This window comes from Macrotis lagotis, chromosome 8 (assembly GCF_037893015.1).
Source record: "Macrotis lagotis isolate mMagLag1 chromosome 8, bilby.v1.9.chrom.fasta, whole genome shotgun sequence".
Classification (NCBI taxonomy): Eukaryota; Metazoa; Chordata; class Mammalia; order Peramelemorphia; family Peramelidae; genus Macrotis; species Macrotis lagotis.
Genome location: NC_133665.1, coordinates 137,714,398 through 137,741,457, shown reverse-complemented (window position 1 = coordinate 137,741,457; position 27,060 = coordinate 137,714,398). Strand labels below are relative to the sequence as shown.

Genomic DNA, 27,060 nt, shown 5'->3' with positions numbered 1-27,060 from the left:
ATTTACCAAAGTTCTTTCATAACTGGAGAGAATGAGAGAATTCTAAATTCCCTATTAAAATAGAATTATTGCTTAATCCTGATGAGCTAAAAAAGGCAGAATCCTGAGCTCTCAGGCAAGACACTTCCTAATTCTGGGCTTAATTTCCTCCCCATTAAAATAAAAACTTAGGGTTAATTAGGTAGTGCAGTGAATAGAGCACCTGAGTTCAAATCTAGTTTCAGACACTTAATACTTACTTAGCTGTGTGACCTTGGGCAAGCCACTTAACCCCACTGCCTTGCAAAAATTAAATAATGAGTCTCTATGGGTGTTGAACACTGCAGACACTTAGAAACTGGGTTGATTTGTTAATTTTTGCTGAAATGCAAACATGATTATAGGGTTGCAGTTTAAAAACATTAAAAATACAGTTAAAAAACACATTAAGCGGCCGCTAGGTGGCGCAGTGGATAAAGCACAGGCCTTGGAGTCAGGATTACCTGGGTTCAAATTCAGTCTCAGACACTTAATAATTACCTAGTTGTGTGGCCTTGAGCAAGCCACTTAACCCCATTTGCCTTGCAAAAACCTAAAAAAAAAAAACACATTAAGGGGCAGCTAGGTGGCATAGTAGATAGAGCACTGGCCCTGGAGTCAGGAGGACCTGAGTTCAAATTTGACCTCAGACATTTAATAATTGCCTAGCTATGTGACCTTGGGCAGGTCACTTAACTCCATTGCCTTAAATAAATAAAATTTAAAAAAAAATTAACAACAAAAAAAAAATTAACAGTGGTTGGCACTTAAATATTTGCAACCAATTCAGTTCTTCTTAGCTCTTTCTTCCTAGGAGCTGAGGTCTGGGGGATTTGCCATTAGTCATCTGAATGGTCCTACAGAAGTACCACTCCTGTCCCATCAGTCAAGTAGAGGCTATTTTGCCATTTGCTGGAGAGGTAACCTTTGGAGCAGAATCCTTTTGCTCAGGTTTTATTACCTGTTCAGCTGTTAAGAGGAAAATGCATGGCTAAGTGGCTGGGTCTCTCCTCCACACTTGTTATTCTCGGCTGAAAATAACAGACCTTGATGATATCATTCTTTGTAGGCCAGGAGCTCAGATAGTCATCTCACTGGATCTGCTGCTTATAAGCCTAGTTCTCTTTTAGTCAAGGAAATCTTTCTAATTTGGGGGTCTGAATTAAATTTATACATGTATATATGTATACATATGTGTGTATAAAATAATACATTTTATCATAGCAATGCTCTGCTTAGATACTCTTATCTAATATGCATATATAAACTTATCTACATAAATGTTGACATATAAATAAAAACTTAACTCAGGCCATTCATATAAATAGATATGCACAGGTACATTATATTTGCTAATCTCTTGAGCTCCACCAAAAGCCTCTAAATTTCTTTGCTTATTTCAGGCAGGAAATGAAAGTCAAGATTAATTACTGAAATGAAAACTAAAGAAAACCAGGAAATGTCTACAAGCATCTGAAAAAGCAGAAACCGATAAATCAGAAGAAGCTGCTAGTTGGAGCTGGTCAAAGGCCACTCCTCCCTTACAATCTCTTCTATTTGAATTGCAAAGGAGAAAGAAAGGAGAAAACAAAGTCTAGGAGGCCAGGATCTGTTCATTCCCTTTCAAAAGCAAAAGAGAATTAAGACTTTCTTTTAGCAAAAAGGAAGGGAGAGACTCCCCAAAGCCTCAGGGAAAGTTAATAGTTGCTAACATTTATATAAAGCCCACTGTAGTTTTTTCTAAGGTTATTATCTCATTTTATCCACAACCTTGGGAGGTAGGTGTTGATATTATCCTCATTTTACAGATGAGGAAAACTGAGGCAGAGAGGTTAAAGTGACTTGCCCAGCATCATGCAGTTATTAATTTGAGGTCCACTTTGAATTCAGGTCTTTTTTCACTCCAGGCTTAGTGCTTTTTTAGCTTAAAGGAGGGAGGAGGAAGAGAGGGAGGAAGGGAATGAAGGAGAGAGGAAAGGAGGGAGGGAGAGAGGAAGGGAGGGAGAGAAGGAAGGAGAGAGGAAGGAGGGAGAAAGGGGACGAGAGAGAGGAAGGGAAATAGGGAGAAAAAAGAGGGAGGAAAGGTGAAAGGAAAAGGGAGGAATGGAGGGATAGGAAGGGAGAAGGGGGAAACGGAAGGAAAGAAGGAATTTATTAAGCTTTAATAGATTAAAACTGCACTGAAATTTTGGGACAGGTATATAATCAATAGGACTTTCTATGAAGAGAAGTGTGCTAAACTTCTGAGGGAAATATAAATAATATTTGTTCCTGCCCTCAGTGAGCTTCTTCTCAATGTTAACATTCAAAGATTTTCCCAGTTTGTAAGATGAGTAGAAGAATACCAGGATATAGATAAAATGGGATCTTAATAAGAATCAAAATGAGCAAAGGTATGCAAAGTACTTGGGCTATAATAAATCTCAATTAGCTATTATTAGTCTAAGAGAAACTTCTGGCCTAGCTAGCCTTCCCCGAGCCCAAAGGGGTTGTAGTAATTGGAGGCAGAAGGGGGAAGACACTGTGACATCATGAGGAGTAGGGAAAAAAGACCCAAGTCTTTCAACCAGCTCCCACCCACCCCCCTCCCATTAGTGGGCTCACCCCAGTGGGGTGACTGAATTGGAACATTGTTCTGAGGCCCACTCTCTTGGTGGGGGCAGATATTTCTGGCCTTCTGCAGAATGACCCAGGGGTTCACTCTTATTTATAATCCCAACTTTTTTTGTGGCAGTCTCCACTAGACACATTGTACTGTCCCAGTGGGGAATCAGAGGTTGCTGTTCCCTCGAGGACCAGGAAGGGGAACCAAAACTAGAGTTTTAAAATCTTGGCTGCCTTTGGAGATCCAGGTGCAGTTTGCACGTAGCTAAAAAAGGGGGGAGGGGAAGGGGAGAGGGGGGGGAGGATGAAGTCATTTCTATCAATGCATTCATTTATAGGTGTATGAACTCATAAAACTAACATTTCTTTAGCAATTAAAATTTTGAAATGTGCTTGAGACAGTTATCTCATAAAAATCCTAAGGTAGGCAACCAAGGGAATTATTATTTTTATTCCCACTTTCCAGATCAAGAAACTAAGTCCTGGAGAAGACGTACCTGGGATTTGACCTCTGACACCTCTTTCCATTCTACTACTCTTTCTCCATTTTCTGTTGGCCAGCAAAGTTCTCAGCCCCCAGGACCCCAGTAGGAAATAGTATTAAGATGACAGAATGTTCTTTTGACTTGACTCAGTGCTTTTAAACTCCCTCCATCCTGAGCGGGAGATGAGGTCCCCACACCAGAAGAGTCCCAGCTTAGCCACACCCATAGAACAATGGGAATCCCCTGACAAGAGATGATCATCCAACCTCCCAGTATGTCAGTCAGTCTGTAATAAATGTTGATTAGGTGTGACCTTGGACAAATCACTTCACTCCATTGCCTTTCCAAATATATATATATATATATATATATATATATATATATGTGTGTGTGTGTATATACATATATATGTATGTATGTATGTATATGTATATGTTTACTAAGGGTCAACTGCATTCTAGAGATTGTACTAAGGGATGGGACATACCAAGAAAGGCAATGGCAGTCCCTGCTCTGAAGATCAGTTTGGTGGAAATTGAGATCAGGATTCCTTCCTGTCCAATCTGGGTCTCGTCCCAGTCTCTGACACCAATGCAGAGTCTTACCTACTAAGTTAGTAGCTAAGAAGCCTCTCTTCACAGAAAGGGGAAAGGAATCAACTCTAACCTGATCCAGATTCAATGCAATTGGAATCAGTAAGGTAACACTATAGTGAACATCTTTCAATTCCCTCCTTTCCTACAATCCCCTGGTGGAAAGGGTGTCAGAGTTAAGCAGCCTGGGACATGGAGGAATTCAGAAGCCTGAATATGATGGTGAATCAGCAGCCACTGGGTCTACTCCTATGATTGACTCAGAGCAAAACTCCGGCTAAGTCACATTTTCTAGGTTGAGTTAGTTCCTTTTCTTTTGTCAAATGTGGCCTGAGTCACTAAAAGTAGAGAGAGAGAGAGTAGGGGAGGAAGGGGGAGAAGGGAAAGGGAAGAAGGGAGATGGGGACAAGCCACAAAACCTTCTGCAAAAAAATGCCAAAAACATTTTGGTGCAGGGATAGCTTCGAATATTTTGCAAAGAACTAAATGAATAAACACAGAGCCCTGAGATTTGGGTTCTAGTCTCAGCTGTGTGACTTTCCTTGTTTTCCTCCTCTATGGAAAAAAACCAAAAAAACAACTTGAAGGTTCAACTTCTCTAGGTCATCTCTTTAAAGTCCCCTCCCAGCCCTTACACTGTATAAAGCTTCTGCATCTAAATCGCATTATAGTTCTCTTTCTGGCAACTTCCCCTTTGACAAACCAAGGGCTATGCTTCTCTCATTCAATTCTAGAAAACAAACATTTTGATTCTCTATGTAGAAACTGGAAGGATTAAAGGGTTCATTGACTTTGGATGACTTAAGACACCTTTCCAACAGTCCACTATCCAAAAGAATGATAGCATGTAGTTACAAATGTCTTCTTTCCCTTCTCTCTACCCAATGAGGAATTATGCAGTGAAGGAAATTTAGATGAGGAGATTTGGCTGGGCTGACTAGACTAGATATACCTTTCATCCCTCCCATACCATTCTCAAGTTCTAGGTTCCTAGAAATGGAAGAAAATATCAGGTCAGGAGATCACAGATTCATTTTCTCAGGTCATCACCCATGCTGTAATTGTTAGAAAGAGTGTGTGCCTTGTATTACTACTTGTTCATCTGCCAGATTTCTGATAACCTTAATCATCTGGAACACTGGCAAATATCTGGAAGCAAAAGGGGGGGACAATGGGAAGAAAGCCTTAGAGCATCTGAAATAGTTGCACATTTCATTAATTGTAGGAGAACCCCTCAGGTCTTCACTGAGTTAAATTTTCTCTTTTTTAAAATTTAAATATCTTATTCATTTGCTCTTCCAACAACATCAATTTACTCTTTTGTTTATTTTTTATTTCGGTTTTTGCAAGGCAATGGGGTTAAGTGACTTGCCCAAGGTCACACAGCTAAGTAATTATTATGCGTCTGAATCTGGATTTGAACTCAGGTCCTCCTGATTCCAGGGACGTGCTCTACTGCACCACCTAGCTGCCCCTCAATCTATTCTTTAAAAAAATTTTTTTTATTTAAGGCAATGGGGTTAAAGTGACTTGCCCAAAGTCACACAGCTAGGCAATTATTACATGCCTGAGGCTAGATTTGAACTCAAGGTTCTCCTGATTCCAGGGTCATGCTCTCTCCACTGCACCACCAAGCTGCCCCTCAATTTACTCTTTTTTTTTTTAGGGTTTTTTTTTTTTGCAAAGCAATGGGGTTAAGTGGCTTGCTCAAGTCCACACAGCTAGGTAATTATTAAGTGTCTGAGACTGGATTTGAACCTAGGTACTCCTGACTCCAAGGCTGATGTTTTATCCACTACGTCACCTAGCTGCCTCTCAATTTACTCTTAATAATGTTTTGCCTTTCATTTCCAAAGACCACACCATCAGGGAGGTGATGCCATGACAAGCACATGATTTGGATTTGAGTGAGGTAGGCTATGCTAAATAGAGCTATCTGGGTCCAGTGGCCAGATAGGAATCAGGATGACTGGAGATGGTCCTGGATGGGAGGCACTAGCAACAGCTAGTAAGTGTCTGAGGTCAAATTTGAACTCAGGTTCTCCTGACTTCAGGGTTGATGCTCTACCCACTGCACCATCTATCTGCCTTCCAATTTGCTCTTATTTTATTCACAGTTCACACAATTCAAATCAGTCTAGTTATGTATGGTGTCTTCTTCCATTTGAATGTAAGCTCCTTGTGGGCACCGGTGTTTAGTAAATCTGTATGAGGAATAGAAAAATCACCAGAGGAGGATGGGGAAGGATGCATACCAGGGAGACTATCAGAAAAAAGAAAGCTGATAAACTTGCGCTGAGGGAAGAGGAATAAGAACTATAAAAGTCAGTCTAGGGTCACTTTGTGAAGGGGCAAAGGAATCATTCGTTTTATTTCAGCCCAGGCCATTCCTTCATTCTCATAATGAAGATTCCCCCCTCCACACCCAGGTACCAGGAAAAAAAAATCCCATTGTGTTCAGTATCTCATATCTAAAAAGTAAGAGAAGTGAGAAATTAATTTAGTAGAAATATCTCTTATCCAAAATGGTTAAAATTTAAACAGTGCTAGCATCTGAGGGAGAATTGACCACTGTGGAGCAGCTTCTTTCTGAGCATTGTCAGATAAATGAGATGTCCAACAGATCTTGAATCTCATTGGTCATCTTCCCTTCTGCCAGTCCTATCCTGTCTTCTCCATTTCCACAGGTGGAAAAAGTAGAGGCATAAATGACACTTCCAGGGCAGCTAGGTGATTAGAGCACTGGCCTGGGAGTCAGGAGGACCTGAGTTCAAATCCAGATTTAGACTCTTAATAATTACCTAGCTGTGGGACCTTGGGCAAGCCACTTAACCCCACTCCCTGGCAAAAACAGAAACAAAAACAAATAAATGATACTTTCCTTGCTGAAGGAGAGCCTCCTCCTATTCCACTGAGAGGGGAAAACAGATCCAGAAAGGTAAAGTGACTTGTCCCCCAATTTCTGGGTCCCTTAATGGGTGATATATTTTCATAAGCTAAGCAGTTAAACTAAGAAGAACTCATTATATTGCAAACCTGGGTGTACTGGATTCATAGCTAATTCTGTCAATTGAGAGCTGTTTTCAAGGAATGATGTCCAGTACTGTAAGCCCACATAGATGACACCTCCAGCTAGATAGATAGAGAAAATCTCTCCTTTAAAATCCATAGAGGCAGTGGATAAATCTCAAACTCCACATTTCCCCCTTCTCCACTGCCATTGAACCTACTCTTCCTCCTCTCTCTGTTCCTTACTTTGAGGATGTCTTCTGTTCTCCCTCTCCCTCATCACCCACACATAGGTACCTTCCTAGACACTGCACCCTAAACCTAGACATTGTCTTTTGCTCTCACCACCGGTTGCATTCCTACCATCCCCCAACCTGATGCAGGGATCTCCTACCCATTCTGGTTGAGACCATTACCACAATTTAGAAATGGGTTGTAGAAATGGTACAAAAGTCAACTAATTCACTTATTCCCCCAAAACCCTTAAAATCCAATTTAAATGTTGACTCAACTTCCATGATACTGTCTTCCTTCCCTTCTATTACTATGGCTATCACCGTAAAACAGGTCTTCATTAGTATCCCCTCCCCTGGACAATATGGTAACGTAATTTTCTAACAAGTCGTCTTTCCCACCTTGCCTATCCCTTGCCTTCATGGTAGGACCAGAAGAATCTTCCATGGCTCCCTATTGCCTATCAAGTAAAGTTCACTCAAGGTCCTCTGCCAACTAGGACCATCCTAACTCTTTATATTCCTCTGACTCTACTCCTCTCCACTCCTGCCAAATGGAGTCATTTTTTTGTCTGCTCTTTCATTTTCCATCTCCACTCTTTTTGCATCAGGGGCTCCTATGTATGGAGTTAAGCCAGTCATCCTTTCTCTTAACACGTCGAATTCCTACCTAACTTTGAAATCTCAACTTGAAATATGACCTTATCCAGGAAGCTTTCCCTAATCTCCTCCCCACCAAGTGCCATAGCTTTTCTCCACACAAAGCATTTTTGAAGCACCTCTCACCTTGTCTTATTATATATTCTAATTATCTTTATTTTGGTCTTGTTCCCTACCAGCCCTGGAGGATAAGTCTCTGACTTACCAGGCACCTGCCCCAGTACACAGAACAAAAGTAGCTTAATACATATTTGCTGATTAGAATTGAATTACAACTGTGGCCTCAGATTTGGAGAGCTCCCAGGGGCCACTTTTCAATAAGGATTTATCAAATGTCTCTGTTGGCTTCCTTTAGGTAGGGATAGGAAGGGGTGGAGGGGCAGATTAAGAAAACCTAAGAACTTAGTTGGGAGGAAGCTGTATCACTGACTGACTGCCCTTAAGACCAAATACCACAGTTCATATTGACTTTAGCCCCAGTCTCATACACGAGTCATAAAATGTAACCAGATAAATCTCTCATAAATGTTTTTATTCACAGATGGGGTGCCATTGCCCAAAGGGCTAAACTCCCTTCCCCTGCTATCTGAAGCATTCCTTTTGCAATCTGGTGGTCCCACTCTATTCTTCTCTCCTCATCTCCCAATTGTCCCCTCTACTCCAAAGCCTAGACTCCAACCTTAAGGAGTCTCATTTATATCCTCAATCACATCTCCTATCCTACCATCTCCCTGCTTTTTCTAAGTGGTCCTTTCTGCCCAGGAATTCTTACCATCCCTGAAACCCAAACTCATAGCCATCTTCCCTGTGATGCCTTTATTGGGGACTAACCCATACCAATTTCTTTTCAAGATCCCCAAGTTGGAATTCTTGAGGTCCAGGTGCTACATTCTCCTCTCTGCTGTGTGAACTTGTGTTAAGTCATGTCCCACATGGGGATTTAGTAATTTAGGGTCTCACACACAGCTGACATATAGGACAAGATTTGAATTTAAGTCTTTCTGACATGAATTACAAGAGTCTAGTGTTCTTATCCACAGCACCATCTACAGTCTGGAAATACAGACATTGTTGGAAAGAAACTTAAAAACTACCTAATCCAAAACCCCCTCATTTTACAGACAGACCTGAGGTCATGGAATGAAGAAATGTTTTATTAAAGGGGACAAAGCAAAGAACGGCACAGCTAAAAGAATCATTTTGGAAGACCTGGGTGACAAAATCCTGACATAACCATTTATAGCTCTGAGACCCTCAATAAGTTTTCACCTTTTTGTGTGGTTCAGTTTCCTCATCTGTTAAATGGGAATAATAATACTTAGCTTTAGACGTATAAGGGCTAGTTATTTTGTTGTCATAAGGTCTCTCCTGGTTCTGACATTTTATATTTTAATATTCTTTATTAAAAAGTCCTCTCTACATTTAAGGTCTAGGTTCTAAAGTTCCTTCCCATTCTAAACTATTCTGTTCTAGTTCCCTTCTAACTCTATTCTGTTTTAGGGTCCTATCCCACTCTATTCTATTCTAGGTCCCCTTCCACTCTACTCTGTTCCAGAGACCCCTCCTGCTCTATTCTGTTCTAGGATCCTCTCCCACTCTATTCTGTTCCAGAGACCCCTCCTACTCTATTCTGTTCTAGGATCCTCTCCCACTCTACTCTGTTCTGTTCTAGGATCCTCTCCCACTCTATTGTGTTCTAGGATCCTCTCCCACTCTACTCTGTTCCAGAGACCCCTCCTGCTCTATCCTGTTCCAGGATCCTCTTCCACTCTACTCTGTTCCAGAGATCCCTCCTGCTCTATTCTGTTCTAGGATCTTCTCCCACTCTATTGTGTTCTAGGGACCCCTCCTACTCTATTCTGTTCTAGGATCCTCTCCCACTCTTTTCTGTTCCAGGATCCTCTTCCACTCTACTCTGTTCCAGAGACCCCTCCTGCTCTATTCTGTTCTAGGATCTTCTCCCACTCTATTGTGTTCTAGGGACCCCTCCTACTCTATTCTGTTCTAGGATCCTCTCCCACTCTACTCTGTTCTGTTCTAGGATCCTCTCCCACTCTACTCTGTTCCAGAGATCCCTCCTGCTCTATTCTGTTCTAGGATCTTCTCCCACTCTATTGTGTTCTAGGATCCTCTCCCACTCTACTCTGTTCCAGAGACCCCTCCTGTTCTATTCTATTCCAGGATCCTCTTCCACTCTACTCTGTTCCAGAGATCCCTCCTGAACTATTCTGTTCTAGGATCCTCTCCCACTCTATTGTGTTCTAGGACCCCTCCTACTCTATTCTGTTCTAGGATCCTCTCCCACTCTATTGTGTTCTAGGATCCTCTCCCACTCTATTGTGTTCTAGGATCCTCTCCCACTCTACTCTGTTCCAGAGACCCCTCCTGCTCTATTCTGGTCCAGGATCCTCTTCCACTCTACTCTGTTCCAGAGATCCCTCCTGCTCTATTCTGTTCTAGGATCCTCTCCCACTCTATTGTGTTCTAGGATCCTCTCCCACTCTACTTTGTTCCAGAGACCCCTCCTGCTCTATTCTATTCCAGGATCCTCTTCCACTCTACTCTGTTCCAGAGACCCCTCCTGTTCTATTCTGTTCTAGGATCCTCTCCCACTCTATTCTGTTCCAGGATCCTCTTCCACTCTACTCTGTTCCAGAGACCCCTCCTGCTCTATTCTGTTCTAGGATCTTCTCCCACTCTATTGTGTTCTAGGGACCCCTCCTACTCTATTCTGTTCTAGGATCCTCTCCCACTCTATTGTGTTCTAGGATCCTCTCCCACTCTACTCTGTTCCAGAGACCCCTCCTGCTCTATTCTGTTCTAGGATCCTCTCCCACTCCATTCTGTTCCAGAGACCCTTCCTACTCTATTCTGTTCTAGGATCCTCTCCCACTCTATTGTGTTCTAGGATCCTCTCCCACTCTATTGTGTTCTAGGATCCTCTCCCACTCTACTCTGTTCCAGAGACCCCTCCTGCTCTATTCTGTTCTAGGATCCTCTCCCACTCTATTCTGTTCTAGGGACCCCTCCTACTCTATTCTGTTCTAGGATCCTCTCCCACTCTACTGTTCCAGAGACCTCTCCCACTCTATTCTGTTCTAGGGTCCCCTCCCACTCTATTCTGTTCTAGGATCCTCTCCCACTCTATTCTGTTCTAGGGACCCCTCCTACTCTATTCTGTTCTAGGATCCTCTCCCACTCTACTCTGTTCCAGAGACCCCTCCTGCTCTATTCTGTTCTAGGATCCTCTCCCACTCTATTCTGTTCTAGGGACCCCTCCTACTCTATTCTGTTCTAGGATCCTCTCCCACTCTACTGTTCCAGAGACCTCTCCCACTCTATTCTGTTCTAGGGTCCCCTCCCACTCTATTCTGTTCTAGGATCCTCTCCCACTCTATTCTGTTCTAGGGACCCCTCCTACTCTATTCTGTTCTAGGATCCTCTCCCACTCTACTCTGTTCCAGAGACCCCTCCTGCTCTATTCTGTTCTAGGGTCCCCTCCCACTCTATTCTGTTCTAGGGTCCCCTCCCACTCTATTCTTTTCTAGGGTCCCCTCCCACTCTATTCTTTTCTAGGGTCCCCTCCCACTCTATTCTTTTCTAGGGTCCCCTCCCACTCTATTCTTTTCTAGGGTCCCCTCCCACTCTATTCTGTTCTAGGGTCCCCTCCCACTCTATTCTGTTCTAGGGACCCCTCCTACTCTATTCTGTTCTAGGGTCCTCTCCCACTCTATTCTGTTCTAGGGTCCCCTCCCACTCTATTCTGTTCTAGGGTCCCCTCCCACTCTATTCTTTTCTAGGGTCCCCTCCCACTCTATTCTGTTCTAGGATCCTCTCCCACTCTACTGTTCCAGAGACCTCTCCCACTCTATTCTGTTCTAGGGTCCCCTCCCACTCTATTCTGTTCTAGGATCCTCTCCCACTCTATTCTGTTCTAGGAACCCCTCCTACTCTATTCTGTTCTAGGATCCTCTCCCACTCTACTCTGTTCCAGAGACCCCTCCTGCTCTATTCTGTTCTAGGGACCCCTCCCACTCTATTCTGTTCTAGGGTCCCCTCCCACTCTATTCTTTTCTAGGGTCCCCTCCCACTCTATTCTGTTCTAGGGTCCCCTCCCACTCTATTCTTTTCTAGGGTCCCCTCCCACTCTATTCTGTTCTAGGGTCCCCTCCCACTCTATTCTGTTCTAGGGACCCCTCCTACTCTATTCTGTTCTAGGATCCTCTCCCACTCCATTCTGTTCCAGAGACCCTTCCTACTCTATTCTGTTCTAGGATCCTCTCCCACTCTATTGTGTTCTAGGATCCTCTCCCACTCTATTGTGTTCTAGGATCCTCTCCCACTCTACTCTGTTCCAGAGACCCCTCCTGCTCTATTCTGTTCTAGGATCCTCTCCCACTCTATTCTGTTCTAGGGACCCCTCCTACTCTATTCTGTTCTAGGATCCTCTCCCACTCTACTGTTCCAGAGACCTCTCCCACTCTATTCTGTTCTAGGGTCCCCTCCCACTCTATTCTGTTCTAGGATCCTCTCCCACTCTATTCTGTTCTAGGGACCCCTCCTACTCTATTCTGTTCTAGGATCCTCTCCCACTCTACTCTGTTCCAGAGACCCCTCCTGCTCTATTCTGTTCTAGGGTCCCCTCCCACTCTATTCTTTTCTAGGGTCCCCTCCCACTCTATTCTTTTCTAGGGTCCCCTCCCACTCTATTCTTTTCTAGGGTCCCCTCCCACTCTATTCTTTTCTAGGGTCCCCTCCCACTCTATTCTTTTCTAGGGTCCCCTCCCACTCTATTCTGTTCTAGGGTCCCCTCCCACTCTATTCTGTTCTAGGGACCCCTCCTACTCTATTCTGTTCTAGGATCCTCTCCCACTCTATTCTGTTCTAGGGTCCTCTCCCACTCTATTCTGTTCTAGGGTCCCCTCCCACTCTATTCTGTTCTAGGGACCCCTCCTACTCTATTCTGTTCTAGGATCCTCTCCCACTCTACTGTTCCAGAGACCTCTCCCACTCTATTCTGTTCTAGGGTCCCCTCCCACTCTATTCTGTTCTAGGATCCTCTCCCACTCTATTCTGTTCTAGGAACCCCTCCTACTCTATTCTGTTCTAGGATCCTCTCCCACTCTACTCTGTTCCAGAGACCCCTCCTGCTCTATTCTGTTCTAGGGTCCCCTCCCACTCTATTCTGTTCTAGGGTCCCCTCCCACTCTATTCTTTTCTAGGGTCCCCTCCCACTCTATTCTGTTCTAGGGTCCCCTCCCACTCTATTCTTTTCTAGGGTCCCCTCCCACTCTATTCTGTTCTAGGGTCCCCTCCCACTCTATTCTGTTCTAGGGACCCCTCCTACTCTATTCTGTTCTAGGATCCTCTCCCACTCTATTCTGTTCTAGGGTCCCCTCCCACTCTAATCTATTCTAGCTCTCACATTTTAGGACTCTGTGGCTGAAGCTGAAGGTATTGGCTAACTGAGACAGACATGCCTCTGAGGACATTGGCTCCTGGTTCCTGTGGACCTTGAGAAGCCAGTCTCCTGGCACCTTCCTTATATGGACTCCTGTGGGGAGGTGTGACTTCTCAAACAGCTTGACTCGGGAAAGGGGGATCTGGGGGAGGAGGGGAGAGGGGGAGAAACAGAGAGGGGAGGAGAAGGCCAAGAGTGAGGCCCTGGCCAGAAGCCTGCAGTGTCACCGACATGGGGATTGAGTAACCCCTTGGCAAGCAGGCATTGACTGGCTAAGCCAGAGAGGGGAGAGGCAAGCTGTAAAGCTCTGTCAAGGTCCAAACTCTGAAGAAGAAAACTTGGTTTGGGTTTAAACACTGCACTGATGAACAAATTGGGGCAGACTGGCACCACAGTTGCCAACATTGACCCAACTTTTTTTCACTCCAAACACTGACATGTGTGACCAAACATTGGAGAGAGCCTCTTCTGAATGGAATTTTCCTCAAGTCTTTCTTGCCTGGTGCCTCAGTGACTTAATCATACAAGGGTTTTGCCAGGGGGGTCTGTGTGTGTGTGTGTGTGTGTGTGTGTGTGTGTGTGTGTGTGTGTTTAGTGTGTGAGCAAGAACACCTCATTGGGAATAAACACCTCTTTCAGAAACCCCACAGGTCTTTGACCCCACAGAAGACAATCATGTCTCTGTGATTTTCCCCAATGTGGCCACCACTTAAGTTACATGCAGGTAAATTCCAAATGGGAACCCTATGAGATCTATTCAGCAGAAGAACCAAAGAAACTTCTAAAGCCCCTACTCCAGAGATCTAAAAGTGTTCCCAACCTAACTCCAAAGGAGATTGGGGTGGGGGTGGGGGGAGAAAAGGAAATAAGTATTTCTATAGTATCATCTAAAGTTGAGCACTTTACATATATTCTTACATATGCTCTTACATACATTCATACATGTATTCTTTTGTTAATTTCCACAATCACCCTGGAAAGGAGGAGCCATTATTTCTCCATTTTACAGTTGAAAAACTGAGGTGAACAGAGATTCAATGACTTGTCCAAGGTCACACAGTTGGAAAGTGTCAGAAGGCAAATTTGAACCCAGGTCTTCTTTCCTCCAGTCTCAGTGCTTTCTGTTGTGCATCACTTAGCTGCCTTGAGAAATATGAACAAACTGCAACCAGGAGTTAGATGGTACAAGAGGATAAATGCTGGGTCTGGAGTCAGAAGACCTGAATTTGAATTTGACTTCAGAAACTTCCCAGTTCTGTGACGCTAAGTAAGTCACGTAGCCTGTTTGCCTCAGTTTCCTGATTCCATAAAATCATGATAATAACAACATTTACTGCCAGGGCTGTTGTGAGGATCAAATGAAATTATATATGTAAAGTTCTTAGAGCAGTGCTAGTATACAGGAAATACTATAAAAATGGTAGTTATAACTATATGTAGAAAGATCACTGGGTGTGTGTGTGGGGCCGGGAGGATAATCAGTTCTATCCTTGCAGTGATGGAGGCGACTCCCAGTATGTAAGCTCCGTCTACCAGGGCAGATCAACAATTGCTTAGCAATTTTTTAGGGTATAAGAAAGCTTATTAGAGGCTTCCTGACCAAGGGCAGCTCTCTAGTCACTAACTACACGAAAGAAAGGACTTTAGCAATTATCTAAAGCATTCCATTGAGGCTAGAAATGACATGCCATATCTGGAAAACAGACTATAACAACACTTGTCCAGACTCACAATTGTTTTATGGAATGACCCTTGCAAACCCCTACATCAATGTGAATTCTTGATCACCAGTAACAAGACAATCATCATCAAAGATGATAAGAATGAAATACTAATAATAAATTAGTAGCAAATTTACATATAAACTATTAAACTCTCCCATTACTTCACAAACATTTTAAGATTTGATCCTCCAAACAGCCCTGTGAGGCAGAAGGACTATTCTTATTTCCATTTTACAGATGAGAAAACTGATCAAATAATTTGCCTGGTAGAAGTCAAATTCACTTATTCTCATTTCAAAACTACAAGAGAACTCAGGGAATCACTTAGTCTGATTCCTCCATTTTACATAGGAGGAAACTGAAACCCAAATAAGTAGATAGATGTTTGTCAACACAGGTAATAAATAACAGAGTTGGGATCTGAACCCAGGTCCTCTGGGCAGAGATGGAACACTCTCCACTAAACCATGCCGACCTCTTGACAACATTCTTTTCAATCTTTGACTTGGTACAGGATATACCAGGACACAGAGAAAAAATATGGTGGGTTTAGACTAGAAAAAGGAGTCTTCTTCTTGCCAATCCCCAATCCTCCACCACTGCAGGGAAATGGTTAAGTCTCATGCTCCAAAAAAGAATCCCCATGCTTCTTAGAACCTGATTTGACAGAACCCTCTTCCAAGTGTTCACTCCAAGGTCCCACAGCTAGCTCTCAGAAAAACAGCATAATTTGGTAGCAAAAACCCCAACAATCAATAATGAGATAATCATTCAAAATCTAGAAAAGAGTTTAAGGTCAAATCCATCCCCCCTCATTTTATAGATAAGGAAACTGAGGCCAAGGTCACACCAAATTCAAGCTAGGTGCCTCTGCCTCCCAAGTTCAGCACTGTCACTATTAAACATTTAGCATTCAAATGCTAAGATAATGAAGGACTTAAAAGCACTAGAATTATAAATGAGAGACCCTCACTTTTGAATCTGATCCTGCTCCTTCTTATCCCTTCTATTCCAACCAGAATCTCTGACTCTGGGCTGGGTCTCACAAACAATATTGACTTCAAGAAGAAAGAAAAGGGAGAATCTTAGATGACCAACTCCCAGTATCAGGTTTCTTTATGAAATTTATTTCATAGCAGTGGGGATAGTGGAGAGAGCACCAGCCCTGGAGTCAGGAGGACCTGAGTTCAAATCCAGCCCCAGACACTTAATAATTACCTATCTCTGTGACCTTGGACAAGTCACTTAACCCCAGTTCCTTACCAATAATAATAATAATAATAGAACTGATACTAACTTAAGAACTTATGGACCAAATCAGAGAAGCTATTTACTCCACATCTCTACAATTAAAAAGAGAAAGAGAATTTGAACCCAGGATCCTTAAAATCAAGTCTAAACCTACTTATCAATTTGCTGGTGATAGCATGTATGTTTTTTTCTCAATACTTAAATTCAAAGGTTTTTTTTTTTCCAACTGACTCCTCATAGAAAAAAATTTATACAAACTGAAAGACTCAGGCCCTCTCTCTTGAACTTCGAAAGCCTAGAACTGCCCACCTCTAATGGGCTTCTGCCTTTTCTTCTCCTCCATTCTTCCTTCCGTTCCCTCGACAACAATCTTGAATTGATAACACGTTGGTGCTCACTCACCCAACCTTCCTTCCTTTGGAATGCTCTTCTGGAGGTAGTGAAGCACAAAGCAGCAGATTCCAAGGCATTTCTTTGGGGGTGGCTAGGTGGTGCAGTGGATAAAGCACCGGCCCTGGAGTCAGGAGTCCTTGGGTTCAAATCTGGTCTCAGACACTTAATAATTACCTAGCTGTGTGGCCTTGGGCAAGCCACTTAACCCCATTTGCCTTGCAAAAAAAAAAAAACACCCAAGGCATTTCTTATTCAAAAACTCAACATAGCTTGATACCAGCCCCTTCTTCACTGCACTTCCCAACCACTCACCTTCTCTCAACTCAGAGCCCTCTTGGGGCTCTGTCTAGGACAAGGATTGACTTTAGAGGCAAAATCAGAACATACATGGTGTGGACTTACCAAGGATGGAGTGGAGAGTGATTTAATTTTCTTGGAGGAAGGTCTCAGAATATCTCCTAAACGTTAACCAACTGAAGGGAGAATTAATTCTCAAAGAAGCCATTGGTGGAGCTGGAAGTCTGATTTTATTAAATCCAGGGAAAGTGAACTCAAGGAGAAGAAAAAAATTGTCTCCCCACAGAATCACTTCAAGAGCACAAGTTATGGTTTCCAAGACAACCCTGAGGCTTATTACTTCACTGGGGTCAAAGGTCAGTTCTATAGGCAGGCAAGAGTGTTATTCATTAAGGACACCAATCTCCAGGTTGCTTCAAGGTTATCCATGGTTAAAATGTGGAGAAATTCAGGAACAGGCATCAAGAATTTCACCCCAAGACATAAGAGATAAGGAGTCTGTGAGACTCAGTTCTAACCCTTAAAACAGTTCAAACCATGGAATCATAATGCACCTTATTAATAGAATTTTATGAGGTGTGTGTGACTCTTCTGTATATAAAAGGAGCTGGATCTTGGGTGTCCTGGAGAACCCTCACTTACTGGGAATTGGTCCTAAGTGATTTGGACAAGGCCAAGACTGAGATAGACCTCATTTTCATAAGGTAATAAAAGGTTGCATTTCCAGAGAGAAATTACTTACAGAATCAGCATATATAATACATACACATATGCATGTATTATAAATCAGCCTTCTAGGGCTGAGGCCCATAGATGACATAGAAGAAGAAGGTCCATGATCCCTGCCATCTGCAAACTTAAACTTCTAGATTGGAAGACAAATTCCACACTGTTGAGAAGTGTGGAGAGTAATAATTGAATCTCTTGAAGTTGTATTTTTTTCATATATAAAATAAAGGGCTTCCCTTAAGCAATCTCTGTGGTCCTTTCCAGGGCAAAACCTATGATCCAAGCAAGAAATTAAATGATACAGTACAAGTGAAGGCCCTTGGGAAACAGTGAGGGAAAGTAATGAAGGCTAGAATGGTCTAGCAACCTTGTGTAGACTCCTCATTTTACAAACAAAAAAATTACTTGTCTCCCCCACCTCAGAACAAGGCTCAGATTTGAACTGAGGTCCTTGGGGCTCAGTTGTCTGACCCATCTCAAGATGAAAGACTCCATGGTAGAGAAGAGATTTGAATTGAGTCTTGAGACTTCGTCCTGGGTAGGGAGACATAAAGAGTGAAGATACCCTGGGAGGAATGAGGGGGAAAGTAAGGACCTTGATTACTGGAGGGGAGATTAGAGCAGAGAGAAAGTTGGAGAAGAAAAGTGAGATCAGACCCTAGACAGACAGAGATTTCCATCACTTTCAAAGTTCCATCTACATATAAACATTTGACCTTGTACTCTAAGCAGAAATCAGTTCAGCTGAGAGGAAGATTTTGAGATATTCATGAAAAATCGCCTCTTCTATCTGTCAGAGCATAACTTCTCCTAAGCAACATCTTTTTAGCCTAATTCCAATTGCAATAATATATACTTGGATTCTCATGAGAACCAGAAAAGATCTTGGTGAATCAGTCAATCCCCTCATGGTCTGGGAAACTGAGGCTGAGAGATAGAAAGCCACTTTTCCAAGGTCCCTGAACAGACTTCTGGAATGATCTGAATTGAGATCTCAGGTTGATTCCCCTCCTGGGACCTTTCTGAATGCTACCACATGGATTAATGAAAGAGCCTTGTCCGTGCCTCCCCAAATAATGGACAAGATGCAACTTCCCATTTGAATGCTATTATAAGATTACTGGATTTATAATAATATCAATAACAACATTAACTGATATTCATATAAACCATCCAATATCCAAGGCACTATAAACACTTGTCAGAGATATCATTTGATCCTCAAAACAACATTGAGAGGTAAGTATTATGATTATTCCCATTTTACAGAAGAGGAAACTGAAACAGAGGTTAAATGACTTATCTAAGGTCAGATAATGTCTAAGGTGGGATTTGAATTTGGGTCTTTTTGTCTCACATCCAGTGTACTCATTCCACTATCACATCATGGTGGTTAAAATGACTCTGATAGATGGTCCCTGTATCATTTTTTGTCATCTTTAAAAAAAGAAATTTCCAGGGCAGTTAGGTCATGGAATGGATTTCAGGTCTGTAATCTGGAGGACCTGAGTTCAAATCCAGCCTCTAACAGTTACTAGCTGTATAACCCTAGGCAAGTCACTTGAACCCTGACTGCCTCAAAAACAAACAAAAAAACTCTACAAGCAAAGCACAGATTACTTCAAAGACTTAGTCTCAGTTGCATCATTTTTTAAAAAGGATGTTACCCTAGAATACCTGCCCCCCTCCTGCTTGAGCCTCCAAAACTGCCTGTCTGTGAATAAAAAGGTAAGCATCAATGGTTCCTTTCCCTCTCCCTTTGCCTCACTGCTCATGGTGAGATTTAGTCCTGGAGTCACTTTCCTCCCTCTTCTTGTGACCTTTCAATAATGCCACAAGTCTCTCTAAAGCCTCGAAAATAATCAGATTATTTGTCAGCATCACATGCTATCATAAGGAGATCTCTCCTGACAATCTCAAAATTCACTTCTCAGGGACAATGGAGACAAACAAGATTTAGGCCATTACTAACAAATGGCTAACAAATCTGCGATTTTTTAAATCATTCTGGGGAGGGGGAAATAAGGAAGACATTCATGGTCACATGTGACAATGTCTTGGCCAGACATTTCCTATTAGCTACCCAGATGGTCCAAACCCCAGGTTTCTTTAATGAATTTTATTTCCTGTCAAATAATAACAACAATGAGACTAGCTGGTATTTGTTTAATTAAACAAATGCAATGAATACTTAGTTAAATACCTTCAATTTGTAAAGTGCTGGAAACATAGACATAGAAATGAAATTGATCTGGGACCCAAGGGGGACATACATTCAGAACAAAAATTAATCAAATGCAAAGTTTTGGGCACTTTTGAAGGTCACAAAATTCTTTACAGTCAAGACCTTGAAAACTAGGTGTGTTGTTCCCTTTCCTCCATCCTCAACACTTCATTTATTCCCCAGGTAAGTCTGTACAAAGCGGGTGAAGTCACATTGGGACAAGTCTCTTCAGAGTTTCGTAGATTTAGAGCTGGGGAGGAGGAGGGACACTTAAGAGACCATCTAGCCCATTTTGCAGATATGGACAATGAAGATTAAGGAGGTTAAGTGATTGGCCCTAGATCACAAAGTCAGCAAGGTTGGATTTGAACACAAGTCTTCTTTGTTTGAAAAAGTACTGTACCACCTTCACAATCTCCATCTAGAATTCTCCAACTACTATATTTTGAGTCATTGCTGAGTGCATCTGAGCAGAAACCAGTCTGGAGAACACTTTCTCCAAGCTCCCTGAATGCTCTTCCTTTCCCAAACACAAGGAAAGAGGTTTAGGACTTAGGTTTTCCTGAGGCAGATCATTGATTACCTATAAAATAATTTATAGAGCACTTTAAAATGCACAAAGTGATTTATACAAATCATCTCATTTGATCTATGAGAAATATGAACAGAATTTTTTTGCCTTTCTTTGTATTCCCCTTTAATATATTCCTGTTGATAATCCTTTAAATTCTATTACCATACCCATTTCATAGATGTGGAAGCTAAGGCTGATAGAAATCAAGCCCACAATGCCATTTAGCTGCCTCACAGAACACATCCTTCCTTTATAGGGCAGCAAGAACATAAATATAGCATAATGTTGTGGGCAGGAAAGAGGTTGTTTAATTTTCAACTCTAAGATCTTCAGGGGTATTTTTACAAAATCCCCTTTGTGATGAAGCATCTTAGTGAGGGATCTCCAAACTGTCATAATTTGAAAAATTGGAAAACTTTTAAACTTTCCAATTGGTTAAAAAAAACAACTAAAAAGAATCCTTCACATTTGCAGAACTGTAAGAATGAAAGTTCGCATCCAATTCCACACTCCAAAAGTGCTAGAGATCAACCGTGCCCTAGTCAGACCAACTGCTTGCTTAGATGACTAATTCATTTTTTACAGAACAGTAGCCAGTCTGGGGCTTTTGTTGCATTGGAAAGAAGTAGGCTAGAAACACTTGACAGCTTCAGGAAGCAACAGAAAATTCAGAGAAAGGTAATGTGGTAAAGAGGCTTTGATCTACATTGAACATTGATTTGTAAACAAAAATATAGACCCTTCCCTGAATTTAACAATGATTTGTAAACAAAAAATATAGACTTTCCAAGGAGTTCTTCTTCCATTTGACTATAAACAAGTGTTAAAAACCATCGCTGCATACCAACACCAGTGTGTACCAACCAAGAACAATTCACGCTTTTTTTTTGTTCTCTTCTGGTTGTCCTTCTCTTCTGTGCATTTGCATGGCCAATATATTGTTTTCTCTTTGTTGAGGCTTGCCAGTGAAGATTCCAGTTTTTCTAGTCTGCTCAATATTTTTTGCTGTGTAGGCCATAAATTCTGCCTTTATAATTCTCATTTCTCCCTCTCTCTCTCCGATTTTTGTGGGGCAATAGGGTTTAGTGACTTGCCCAAGGTCCTTCCTTAGTAAGTATCAAGTATCTGAGCCTGGATTTGAACTTAGATCCTCCTGACTCCAGGGTCAGTGTTCTATTCATTGCACCACCTAGCTGCCTTAGCAATTCATTCTTGGAAAGCATCTCTTACTCTAGGATTGAGGATTACAACTGGAAAGAATGTCAAAAGGTCTTCCAACTTCCTCATTTCACAGATGGGAAAAGACAACCAAAGAAAGAGACTTGTCCAAAGTCACTTAGGTAGCAAAAGACTCCAAGACAGCTCTTCTTACTTGAAATCCAGGGTCCTTTCTAGGACCCCTCAAAATTTGCCCTCCTATCTTCTCAGAAAAGTTAGGGTGAAGTTGTTTATTGGTCTATTGGTCTATTACTGATCTTGAGAACCAGTATTGATGTAATTCAAAATGTCACCCATCATGAGGCAGCAGAAAGTGATGGGAAGAATACTGGGCTAGGAACTGGGAGAACTGGATCCTTCTAGCTTTGAATCCAGCTAGATGTGTGTGACTTTGGGCTAGTTACCCACATTCTCAATGACCTTGGTTTCCTCATCAGGACCAGATGATGTGTTTTTTTAAGTTGCTTTCTAGTATTCATACTCTAGGCACAAGGGTTGGGTGCTCAGATCTCATTAAGAATTCCTGGAAAGAATTTTAGTATGCATATACTCTTTGATAATGATAGGGATAGGAGACTTTAAATATAAAAAGCTTCCATTTATATCTTATTTTGAATAGGACTCAATTTTTATCTGATGAAAAGAAAAACTCTCAGCAGACTGGATTCACTCCTAGGTAAACTCCCTACATTTACCTCCTCAGTCCAAAGGAAACCATTATGAAGAAATAGTACTTTAGTGGCATTGTTCTTAAGGAACCTCCTAGATATGAGAAATTATTCCCTCTTTAGGGGAATCCTTAATGGGGAACAGGACTGCACTAGTCCAGGACAAATATGTTTTTGCCTCAAGGCATTAACATGAGGACAGACACGATCTACTTCTTCCTAGGGCATCCCACTTCCCCTGCTATTTCTGGACTGCTGAATGAATTAGTCATTTCTTCCTAATATCAGGTCCCCCGTGGCACTCTGGAAACACTTTGCTCTCCCCCAATCCAGATGAAGCAAAGGTTGGAGTGCCCCCTTTACCAGCACCCAGCTGGATTCAAGGTTAGACTTTCCTCTGAAATTTTAATGTCCACTCTCTATTTTTATGACCCAGATACAGATAATTGTATTTATAGTTTGAGAGGCCCACTGACTCCAAGAACTCCATGATCAACAAGTCATGATGGTGACTACTCATTCCCCCCTTCAAGGGCCTGAGGCCCATGGAAGTGCCTTCTACTTTACCTCTTTGCCCTTGTATTCTCCTAAATCCCTCCAATGTAACCAGTGCATACCTACTTATTTGTGGGCCCAGCTTTCAAGGGTGGTGATAAAAATTAAGTCTCTAAGGATTTCAAGTCCTCTTATTAGGACACTGCAATAAAATATATGAGCAGAACAGAAAGGGGATATGTTCATAGATGAATTTTCCTTCTCCAAAATGGGGAAGAATGGGATGTGGTGGAAAGAGGAACCTAAGTGGTAAGTGAATACTGACCTAGCAGTTTTTCAGATAAGAAGTGCAAATGTTTCAGCCAGATTGTGCTTGAGGAAGAGTATAGGATAGGGAAGGAAGGGTCTCTATGTTGTCTTAAGCAAAGATCTTCTCTTTCACAGACCATTCTCTCCTTCTTATAAAATCTCATGTCTTTTCTTGTCTGTATCCTTCAGTGTGGATAGTTCACCACATACTACCTTAAGATTTCTCCAGTATTCTTGAATCTTTTACCAACTCCCTCACCAGCACTGAGGACAGCACCTTGCCCATATTGGACATGTAATCAATGGATGTCAATTAGAACTGAAATTCTTTCCTCAGTTTGTCAGGTCTCAAACAAATTCCAAGATGCACTAAATCACAGGTCGCTATAAGGTCATGCATACAGTGGACCCTCAGTAAATAGTCTATTGATTGAGACCAATAGCCAGTTGTGGTCAGGAAGAGTCAGTCTTCAGAATGAGTTCAAACCCTTCCCCATCATAGCTTTCTACCCCAATAGGATCACTTCAGAGAAGCCTCAGATATCAGAGCTGAAAGGGTTCTTTCCAAGGGTTCCTAACTTTTGTTGTGGCACAGATCCTTTCAGCAGGTGGCTGAAACTTCTGGAGCCCTTTCTCAGAAGAACATATTTAAATGCACAAACTATATTAGATTACAAAAGAAAACAAATTAACTCAAATACAATTATCAAAACATTAAAAAAAGTCATAGACTTCCCCCATTAAGAACCCCTATTCTAGACCAACCCCACATTTTGCAAAGGAGAAAACAAAAGACACCAAAATAGATGTGATCGACCCAAAGCCTCTGCTAAATTTTTCTTTCTTTTTTCTTTTTTTTCCCAAGGTAATGGGGCTAAGAGACTTGCCCAAGACCACACAGCTAGATAATTATTAAGTGTCTGAGGCAGGATTTGAACTCAGGTCCTCCTGACTCCAGGGCCAATGCATTATCCACTGCCCCATCTAGCTGCCTACTTAGCTAATTTTTTTTCAGCTAAATTTTTCATGATAGATCAGACTTGAGGCCTCTTTCCCTGAATTCCAGGTGTGGGCTCTTTTTCCATTGAACCACAATGTACCCTTATCCTAAAATGGAACGAAACCATTGTATTAATATTATTCACTGCTTTTAATGAGCATGAACCGCAACCTCTCGCTCAGTTCCGATTCACGCGCTTGTCGCGGTATCTCCTCCCTGATGTCATGGTCTTCTTTGAGAATGAAGGATAAAGCAACAACAGTAATAAACATGAGAGGCAGCATAATTACCGAGTTCGAGAAACACCGGTTTCCAGCACAGACATCTTAAAAAGGATTTTTTCCTGCAATACCTTTACATATGTAAATATATAGATGCATATATTTTATTTGTAAAATATATATGTGCAAATATATAAATATTATATATATATATATATATAGACATATGAGTGACATCTGAAATATAGGTAGTATAGTGGATAGAACTCTGAGCCTAGAGTCAGCAAGGATTGAGTTCAAATGTGGCCTCAGATACTTAAAGCTTTATGATCCTGGGCGAGTCATTTAACCGGTTTCCTCATCTGAAAAGTGGGAATAATAATAACTCCTACCTCCCAAAGTTGTTTGTAAAGTTTTTTGCAAAATTTAAATCGCTACAAAAATATTGTTGCTATTATATTATTATTATCATCATCATCATCATCATCATCATTATCATTATTGGTAAGATATTGTAAAGTACTTAGCATAGTGGTTACTTGTATTGAGGCTATATAAATGCTCTTCACCCCCATTCATGAATATTCTTAACTTCATGAAGAAAGCATATGGGGAGTCCCTGGTATGGGGGCAGGGGGGACAAGTATTACCTGCTAGGGGAAGCCACCTTCACATTGACATTTAGAACCAGACTCTCCCATAGATAAAACTCCTGCCAAGATCATATTTCTCAGTAGGACATTCATTAAAGTCCACTGTATGAAAATTAGTGTCATAACAAGATGGCAGCATTATATTGAATTATATTGGAGCACAGTTGATGGATGGAGGGAGGGAGGAAGGAAGAAGGAAGGAAGAAGGAGAAAGACGGGGAAGAGAGGGGGAGAGAGAGAGAGAGAGAGAGAGAGAGAGAGAGAGAGAGAGAGAGAGAGAGAGAGTGTTTAATTCCTTCAATTTACATCAAAGGAAACTGAGACCCACCATGCTTAACTGACTTCATTAGGGTCATATTGCTATTAAATATTTAAGACAGGATTAATACCTAGATCTTCTTGACTCTGTCAGACAGTCTTTTCACTAGGCCTGACCCCAACATAGTGTGACCTTAGACAAGTCATTTCTCTCAGTTTCTTCCATCATAAACATAAAAATAATGCTTTCCCTTACCTACTATAGGATCATTAAGACAGCATTTTGCAAACTGCAATTCAGTTAGATAGATGAAAGATATTTGATTATTATTAGCTATCTGGATTCTGCCAGAGGACTTTCAAATAGTGAGCATTCTTTTTTTTTAATAGTAAAAAATGCATTCCCAACAAGATGCTTTTTATTCCCAGAGAGTTAAGAAATAGATCTGTTTTTGGCAGATGGGCAAAAAAGAGATTGGAGGCCAGGAAAGCAGTGGGTGAGAAGGCAGGAGAAGCTTTGGCATGGGGGAGGACCCCCAAGTCCATGGCTCAGCAAGACATCAGAGCCCCACCTCTTTTAGTTACCATAGCAACCTTGAAGACAAGGCAGGGGATGCAAGGATAAGAATGAAAGAATGAAGAATGAAGGAGAAAAGAAAAGAAGGGTAAGCACATCAGATTAAATTTCAGTCCAAGGAGTCCCATCAGGGAACCATTCCAGATCCCAGATCCTTCCAGGTCTACTCTCATGGGGCCACTATGTTTCAAGTCTAAGCCTAAGAGCAATGGCCAGACTTAGAAAGGTTTTCACTCATTTATAGTCCTCAATGATTTACAATGCACTTCAGATACACTGTATTAAATGAGCATCAAAACATACCCTATGAATGGGTATTATTATCCCCATTTTGCTCCAAGGCTCCAAGAAATTGTTTGCATGTCTAACATTAATAAATGACAAAGTCAGAATATTTGAAGATAAAGGCACTAATTTTAGGGAAAATTCATTTAAATCAAATAGCTCTTAACAGAGTCAAGATTTGAACTTGGATAAGAGACAATCAACAATTACTGGGGGGCGGCTAGGTAGTGGATAAAGCACCAGCCCTGGAGTCAGGAGTACCTGGGTTCAAATCCAGTCTCAGACACTTAATTACCTAGCTGTGTGGCCTTGGGCAAGCCACTTAGCCCCGTTTGCCTTGCAAAAACCTAAAAAAACAAACAAAAAACAATTACTGGGAAAACTAAGACAACCAACAGCTCCTACCTATCCCCTGGTCACTGTACCTAATGCGCAACAAGGGCAATAGGCACACACAGAAAGTCCACAGTGAGGCTACCTATTGCCATAGCAAAAAAGAGGGACTATAGGCAACAAGGGGAGAACATATGTTAATAAATAAGAGATCTAACAAGAAATAATCAACAGCATAACTACAGGGTCCTCAGGTTGGTGCCCTGGGGATCCAAGGAAGACCCAGGAAGCAGCCAATTCATCTGAAGCTCACAGTCTGACATGTCCACAAAGAGTCACCAGCCTTCCTTACTTATTCTAGGAATTCTGGAGAGAAATCAGGAGACAAGATCAGCCCTGGTGTTCAGAACCTGTTTCTCTCAGGGAAACAAGAGGGTAGGAACAGGAAGGAGGAAAGTGGCAAAGATAAGGAAGGCAATTTAAAGCCAAGAGGGCACAAGGGGGAGGAGAAACTGAGGGATGTAAATTAATCAGTAGAGGAATAGTCAAAGGGAACAGGATTACACAGATGAAGGGGAGAGGAAAAACTGATCAAAAGGCAGGAGAACAAGAAGAAGCAGCAGTGTAGAAAGGAGAGAGATAGAGAGAGGGGAAAGATTCAGAGGGAAAGAGTAATACAGAATACAGACAGAGACAGACAGAGGAGAGACAGAGACACAGATGGAGAGACAGAGACAGAGAGAAGAGAAAGGGTGAATGGGGAAAATGATTCAGAGAGAGACAAGAAA

The 27,060-nt window shown here is 41.8% G+C and overlaps 1 protein-coding gene across 4 annotated transcripts in view; it reads right to left on the bottom strand.

The window, feature by feature from the left end:
* The window catches only part of SLC6A6 (solute carrier family 6 member 6), a 134,608-nt gene that overhangs the window by 85,041 nt on the left and 22,507 nt on the right, over positions 1–27,060 (bottom strand). Inside the window, exon 1 of one of the 4 annotated variants that reach the window (XM_074198474.1) lies at positions 16,834–24,303. The exons of the other annotated variants lie outside the window; for them this stretch is intronic. The gene's annotated coding sequence lies outside the window, so the exon portion shown is untranslated. Of the gene's footprint in view, positions 1–16,833; positions 24,304–27,060 lie in introns of those variants that run through there. 4 annotated transcript variants of the gene reach the window in all.